We start from the raw sequence: 8691 nt of genomic DNA, 5'->3' as shown, positions 1-8691 counted from the left end.
ATCGTACGCTGCGTCTGTGCATGATAGGCATGATCTACTTAAACTATAATCGAAACCTGCGGCTATATGATCGATTAACAAAGTGTAAAGCTATACAGGCTCTGTATAACCTTAACTTGAAACGAGTTCATCGCCAATCCGGTCCTAAACTCGTATCTCTAATGTACATTTTTCCTTTTCGATCACTTCGAAAGGTATAAATGAACGAATCCAATGAAAAATAGATTCATTATCTTGAAAGCATCGATATTATTTTCTCATTTATGAAATCGTAAAAATTTATCGCAAATACGCTTAGAATCATGTCAGAATTATTTAATCATTCCTTCGGTGGCGCGATCCAACGCGATTTTATTTTCGTCGAATTGTTTGAAAATACGATCGCGTGCGTACGAAAGTGTTAAAATACGAAATGATAATTCGTATACGTGATAATTGGTTAACGCGTCTCGCGGAACGGTTTAGGTAATATATATTGCATAATTTCCGCCGCTGGACTCCATTTTGCATTCCATCTACGTATACCTTTCTCTTCTTCATTTTTTTTTCCCCTCCATCTCTCTGACCTTTCACCTTTTTCATCCATTTCGCGCGACGTCCCTTTCCCAAATGTCTGTTCGTTAAATATCACCCCCGCGATTCGAACGGTCCCAGGTTAAATACAATATTCATTCGAGAAAGAGAGAAAGTCATTACTTATTCGCGTTAATTAACGAATGACAATTGAATTCTAGCCCCGACGAAATATCATACGTGCGGTCGTATATATTTGGAATTGGAAAGGACGATCGAACGTTGAACACGAATGAAAAATAACTGTTTCCTGAGTGTCAAATTTGTGATATTCTTTTTTTTTTATAGTCGTTCTAGAAATACGCGCGGTGTGACCCCTCTCGATGGAAAACGAAATCCATTGACCGTTCTGGAATTTATTATTCTATATATTGCAATGATTTAGGTGCATCCCCGTTTGCATTAATGTGATTGGAAGTCATGTGTTTGGCCGGCCGAGATTATGGCCGAATCGAGTTCACGTTCGTGCAGTCAATTCAGGTTAATGATTTCACTGTAACTCCCCGTCATGGGCTCATCGTTCGCACACGCGTCGGTGTAACGCCGACTAATTTTCGTTGCTAATAGCCGGCCCGGATATGAATTTGCATATTTTTCTACTTTTAACGCGGACACATGCTAAAAAATTAAGCATAAAGCGACGAGAGGCTTCAGAGAAAATGATAAGTGGCTTATCGAGCATTACTCTTCTTTTCATACTCGTTTCAAAGCAGCTGGGGGAGAAAGAGGGGAAAGGATCAAAGATAAAGAACGGATCAAAGATAAACTTTTTCTCGTTAATAGTTTGCAACTTCTGCGCCTGGTCTAATGGAAGTGACCGCATCTTGCCACGTCCAATACGCGTATTTACATTTTCGGGATATAAAAATGTAACAGAGAGAGAGAGAGAGAGAGAGAGTAGTAGTTGGGCATTGGCGTAGCCTGCATTCAAAGGTAACGTTTATAAAATATTGAAACAATGGATAATTGAAAAGGAATAATTAGTTGTTAAAAGAATAATTAATAATTCTATATTTTATGAATATTTTATAAAATATAGATTTTCAAATTTAATAACTGTCTTCAATTTATATCGAAATATCAAAAGGAAAGATTACTTTTTTTTTATTAACGATAAATAATAAAATTTACAATTTATTGGTTTATTGACGTATTATTAAAAATATAATTTTCTTTCTTAAACGCAAGAGAAAAATAGGAGTGCATCTATATTTTTGTACACAAAACAAGCTACTAGAAAAATCTATAATAAATTTTTTGTTTTCTATCGATATCTGAATCTAGCTTATACGCCATGCGATGTAAAGTTACTTTTTATCGCGAGGCAGATCCATTTTTGACAGTTTTTTTTTCGCACAGTTTACGCGTGATAACTCAAAAAGTATCGAAAATAAATCCGTCTCCTCTTGTCGCAAAATTCTCAATTATTCATCGTAGGTTTTTACACTCGATGCGAGTCGATCGCAGATTCGTCGAATGTAAAAAAAAAAAGCAGAGGAGGTAAAATCAAGCGGATCGTTGGCATAAAAAGTGTCGGGAACGCCGATAACCGTTCATAACATTATCGAACAACCGTACACGTTTTGTATACGTTTCTGCTCGAACACCACTCGATAAATCCCGTATGCCCATACGCTCATCGATCGAGGCACGATAGAAAGTCGTTTAGTGCGCGGCTGTTGTTTTGAATTGGAAGAAAACTCGAGAGTTAATGCCGGATTATTTTTCCTTCGCTCTTTATTAAATTCCCCCGTTATTCGACCCCGTTATTCGAAAACGCAGATTTCCCCCTGAAACTGGATTTGGCCTCGTCATATTTCATTCGTTCGCGCTCGCGTGTTATTGAAATTCGAAGATGGAACGAAAATAAAGAACGCGTGACGATAATGATCGGGGAATCGATACAAGGTTTTTTGTTATTTTTGCCATTTTTTTTGCCTACGCCACTGTCACGCTCACCGGACAAAAGTACATGGGCTGCATCAAATGTATGAGCAAGATCGTCGTGAAAGAAACATTTCACGCTGATTACACTCTGTCTCCGAGCGTGGCGCGCTGTTAGTCTGCCCTTCTGATCTGCGAAGAGTTGCTCTTTAGGAATATTAATCCGAGACTCGCCGCCTCCTTCCATTGAACTTCGTAATTGATGACGAAACGTAATAATAGCTGCAGCTTCGATTGCGGCAAATGTTTAAATTAAAAATTGCAAACAGATTCGTTTCAAGATTCACTTGAATAATATTATTTGGAAATATTCGTTTTTAAATTACGCTCATGGAAATAATAATTATAAAATATGAGGAGATTGATAGATCGTTGAGAAGCCAGTAATAAGTTGAATAGATCAGATGGAATATACTTATGGAGATTTATGATCGTAGAAACGAAAGAAAGATATATATATATATATATATTCACGTAGCTAGGAATAATTTCTTTCTCGTCGAAGAGGAGAAAGAAGAAAGAAGGAAAAAAGATATAGAAATAAAGAAAATGCGCGTCTTCGCTCGAGCGTGAAGCTTCATTGATGTTACATTTGCTAAGAGCTTTCACCGTTCCTTGAGGGGCGAAACTAAAGGGTTGGTCGGAAAATAAGCCGCTGGCATAAGGATTTTGTTCATTTGCGGTCTATATTATCAAAACACCGTCTTCTCGTAATCTTTTTTTTTAAATCGAAATTACTCGTCCGTAATCGATACGCGTTATTATAAATTTATTTATAGTCGTGAAATAATAATTTTTTTTTCGATATTTTCGAATATTCGAATATATCAAAGCGTTATTATAAATAAACGCATACATACATTTTAGTTTCAATCGATTCAAAGAGAAGAAACGGTACAAGAAATGGTAAAATTCTTTGCTCAAAGTCGAGATGTAAAAAAATTCTTCTCGATATTCTCCATTTTTTATTTTTAAAAATTGTTAATTATTCAGATTAACAGGAATTATATCGTAATAATTTTCATTTAACGTATCTTGCATTTTTCAGACAGGATCCTTCTTCCGATCCATCATCAATTTTTTTTTTAATCATGAATAATCAGCCGAGGAACAACGATTTTCACAAACGATTCCCCATCTTATTACATCTTATATATACATTTTTATTTTCCACGACGAAAAGAAATATCTTGATTGCCCATAATAACGTGGCCCGAGCGACGTTCGCCCTTGAACTTTGAATTTAATCCGTGACCAAAGTAATTAAACGATCATGATCACGCGAGGACCCCGTGATAACGTGACACAGGCCACGCATCCCACAATATTGCTATTCCGTGCTCAGATCGGATCACGAATCTCACGATAGGCCTAAAAGTGTGTATAGAACGATGGTAATTGGCGGGCACGAAACTGCCCAAGATATTGCTACTCCACTGTGCGGTGGTTAGACTTTCTGCAGCTATCAGGGCATTCAGAGTCAAAGGCAATTGCTTGTTTATAGGCAGTATCCAATCTAGATCGGAGGAGGGGGGATATAGGGTGGGTGGATGAATGGTGGTGATGATGGTGGTGGTGATGGTGATGGTATAGCTTGCTACAGGTGCTTGAACAAACAAGATGTAAATTCGCTGTGCCACGGACCACGGAGGAAGCAAGTAATTAGATGCGTTGTTGCGGGGTCCACCTTTGAACTCCTGCTCCGGTATTAAGGGCACTATTACCCCCTTCCCCCTCCTCTGTTGCCGCGTTTCCGCTCTCATCATTCCCCTCTTTGGCCGACTGTGTTCCCTTCGCTCAAACGGGTGTGCGCCCGGCCTTTATATATGCAACAAGGGAGGGAGGGGTCCAGGTTCGAAGGTTCGGTTCCCGCGCGAGCACGTCCACGTGCTCGATCGTGCGACGGGAACACGTAAGGATACACAAATCTCTCGATCCCCCAGATAGGCCGCCGTGCCACTAGATTGGATACCCGATATTGTTGTGTACGGGGGATAGAGACACGTTTATTGGCGTTTAAGAAGAGCAGCGGTTTCGATTAAGATTGGATTTTCCGTTTATGCGGGATTCAAAGCCATCGAAATTTAAATTTAAATAGTAGGTGCAAGGTTAGAAAGAACGTGTCGTGATAAATGTCCTTTTTTAATTTTAGTTATCGTCACTTGTACAACCGTACGGAGAATTAACAGAGTAGACGGGGATAAAAATGTAGCAGATAATTCAGAAGGTGAAATTAAATTTTTGGAGGAAAATCCCGATTACACGATTTTATATATAAGAAGATATCCAATGGCTTCTGAATCGAACGATTGTAGCTGGTGGTTTATGTATTTCAACGATAGTTTTATCGGATCGAAGTTGTAACGGAAGGTGATGGAAGCCGTGCTAACAAAAGGATTCCGTTGGTTCAACAAGACCGTCGTACCAACTCCTGTCGCTTTTTACCTTCCGTCCAAGTGTAAAATCTTTTCTTGACTCCTTATCGGTTCAGCCGGGGAAAAGAGAGGAGGAAAGAGAGAGAGAGGGAGAGGGAGAAAGAGCAAGGAGTAGGTGGAAGGGTCTGTAAACTCAGCGGAGTAGCAGCAAAGTCCCTGAGGTAGCCTCCACTTCCAGTATTTACTGCGTCCGAGGAAAAAGCAACGGTGGCGCGGAAGATCGTGGCCGCTCCTTTAGAAGGCAGCCTTCCTTCACCTACCCCTCTATATTTTCCCACGTCCTCCTTTGTCGGCGGCGAGGCGGGCCAACTCGGCAATTCGAGCTCTGTCTGTGTTCCTGAATTAAATACCCCATGAGGGACATATGTTTACGAGGCTTCTCCTCTTTTGCCGAGTTACTTCCAGATCAGTGCCGTTCACGGCGATGCTACCACTCCACTCTCCAGAGTCGGATCCCTTTCTTGGACGAGAAATATAATTGCATTGACGTGATGTAACGGTTTTATCATGTTCCTTGGTCGGCTGTTCGACGTCTCGATTCTTACAATCTGTCTGTGAAATTATTTTCTCATTTCTTTTTTGTGTAATTTAAATTCGTTAAAGATTTCAAGCGATATTTGTCAAGATGAAACGAAAAGATGCGTATGCGATCGAATATAAGGAAGAATTAAGATCACTCGCGATACACGTTGAAATTTCTTAAAATCTCTGCACGATTCTGAGTTAAATCTGCTTCGACGTGAAAACTAGTCGTTCGACCATACGCTGGATAATAAAGAGTTGTCAGAAAAGAGTTGACAAAAGTGAGAGAAAAATCTCTTTCCGTAGAAGAAATTTTTTCTTCATCTTACAGAAAACACTTAGGACAGGCAGTTTAAATCTTGGAATAGTACTTATTCACCTGACGAGATCTAGTGGAAAGACGCACAGTGCTCTAAGGACGAGAAGTCAATGGACCGTCCCATGGGGACTAACCGCAGGCGTGTCCAATGTACAAGACTACCCGCAGTCGAGTATTCGTCGTGTTGGATACCAATCGACTGTGGCTGTGGATGAGTATCAAGTGCCTTTGGTTAACCCTATGGTCAAGATGTTTCGAACGTTCTGCAGCGCCAAATGCGACACTTTTCAGACCATGAGAACAGAACATCCCAGAACAGACTTGTAGAAATGATTCGAAAGGTATCAAGGAATAATCCATGATTTAATGCGCGATACACATGGAATAGGATACGATATACTTTTATTTTTTTACAAGCTTTGATCGATGATGAACTAATAAGAAAATTAAATAAGTTACGTATACTTAATAAGATGACGAAGAAATCCAAAGTTTCATTAAAAAAAAAAATTTGTATCATTTTTTTAAATTCCATTTTATATATATATATATATATATTGAAAATATATATTATTGTATATAATATAACGTATAAAAAAAAACTCAATCTATTTTAGTCCTGTTCGACAGTTATTTCGATTCCATCAAACTGGAATAAAATGTTTTATGTCGAATCCAATTTAAATAGTAAGTGATCCATGATTTAGATATTAAATGGAATAGTATTTTCGAATATGGAAATAGTCCAATATTTTAGTATTTGTTTCAAATTTCCTCCAGCTTTGTTAATAAGCGAGATAAAAATATTCGAAATTGATACGTGTTATTTTTAATTCTGGAATATAAGATATAATTGAAAGCAAAATTAATAGAATTAAAGACCAAAATTTATTGGGAATGAAAATAAAATTTATAGAAATTGTTTTTTCATTACTCCTGGGAGTAAATTACTGATTATTTAAATTATTTAAATTACCAACGTTGAACAACGATGAAAGAGTTCGAAATGATAAATTTTATACTTCATCGCTCAACATGTTCAAATATTAACGATTATATTTACGATTCTCTTACTTTTTAAATATATATATATATATATATATATATATATATATATATATATATATATATATATTTCAGATAGATTTAATTAAAATAAATAAAATACTTTTTTTTTTCTCGATGAATAGAATATCAATAACCTTTCATCTCTTTCTCTTTTAATAAAATTTTATTTCATTATAAGGCTTAAACCGATACGAGTCATTATACGTACGAGTGTTTTAAATATAAATTGCACTTAGGAGGAATATTAATTTTAGAATTTGTAGAAAAGAAATGTTAAATGTTATCCATTTACGCGGGTTTAACATAACTTCGTTTTAATTTCCTTTATTAAGAAGAGATTAGGTTCGATATTCTTAACTTATTCTTTCTTTTCATTGGAAACGTTAAAAAATGAAAATGATATATAATAATGAAATGAAAAAATTGTATTGAACGGTCGAATAAATTTCAATTCAAAATCTGCAGCTTTAATTTTAAAACATCACGAACAACCATCATACTCATTATTTAATTTGCAACTCTAATTTTAACCTGTTAACTGGACTATTCTTTAACCAGAATCATGGAATCATGGAAAAGTTAATTTAAATAAATCAATTTTAGTTACACTGCATAAATAAGGTCAAAACGGATTGCGCGAGCAAACCGGAAAATCCGGCTTTAACCTGAAATTAGAGGATAAGAGCTGGGAATGAGTTTGCAATCGTATGATGGTCCTAAATTTAGTGGGATCTAAATAAGTCTAAAGAAGTATAATATCCCAAGTCTACAATCATAACAATTTGCGATTGACCATAAATCTGCGTGCACGTGATATAATTTGATCGAGCATTGGACAAATTTCCAAGAAATTTCGATATTTTGTCGACGTTTCAACTAATTTTTTAAATTTGGATTTGAATAAAAAAAATTAAATATCATTCTTACATTATTTTTTGAACAAAATATAGCAAATAAGAAGAAAAAAATTAGACGAATAGAGATAACTGCAAGTATAAGTTATTATTTCTGAAAATGTTAATGGAAACCATCAAGATTTATATTGATTAGCACAAATGGATTTTTCAGTAAATAATGTTTCCTTTCATAAATGGACAGTATGATGTATCCTATAATATCGCAAGTGATCACGGTTAATCATAATATTAATTGAAAATAATGCTCGTTCTGTACACGTGAAAAAAGCAATTGGATAATTCCATATTCATTCAATATTATTTACAATAAATGCGCGATGCATTATGATTTCTCTGATATTAATATTAAAAGATGAAAAATCGCGAGAAAATGTGATGCATGATATTTATCTTGCAACCCTAGTATTAACATTAATATTCTAAAAGCAAAATCGCATGCAACCGCGCTCAGTTTCGCCAACAGTATCGGGGAAAAGAAAATTCACAGGAAAGAAAATTTATTTTAGAATTCTACCTATGAAAAGGAAAGATAGTTTATACTATCAATGATAAAATAACGTTTGCGTTTGATGTTATTATAAATTTATTCGAATAATGGCACAATGGTGAAAACGCGCTAGATATAAATGCACAAATAAATGTACAATGTTCTTTAGTTCACTCGAAAATCATTCGCTTGAGAAATAACCAAGAAATTGTTAATTAAAAAATCTATGTTAACTGAAGATTGGATCGAGGAAAAGTAATGCAAATGAATATCTTTCAACTCGCAGGAATCGCTGCAAGTTTCTCAGTTGCCGTTCGAGCTTTTCGATCTCTGGTACGGGAACCGGATGAAATGTTATCCTGTCGATCCATGATGCCTTTCGCTCAGAGAAGAGAGATCATAGTTAGATCATTATCGTCATTACTG

This window comes from Apis cerana, linkage group LG1, assembly GCF_029169275.1.
Source record: "Apis cerana isolate GH-2021 linkage group LG1, AcerK_1.0, whole genome shotgun sequence".
In the NCBI taxonomy this organism is placed as follows: domain Eukaryota; kingdom Metazoa; phylum Arthropoda; class Insecta; order Hymenoptera; family Apidae; genus Apis; species Apis cerana.
This window is presented reverse-complemented; position numbering follows the sequence as displayed.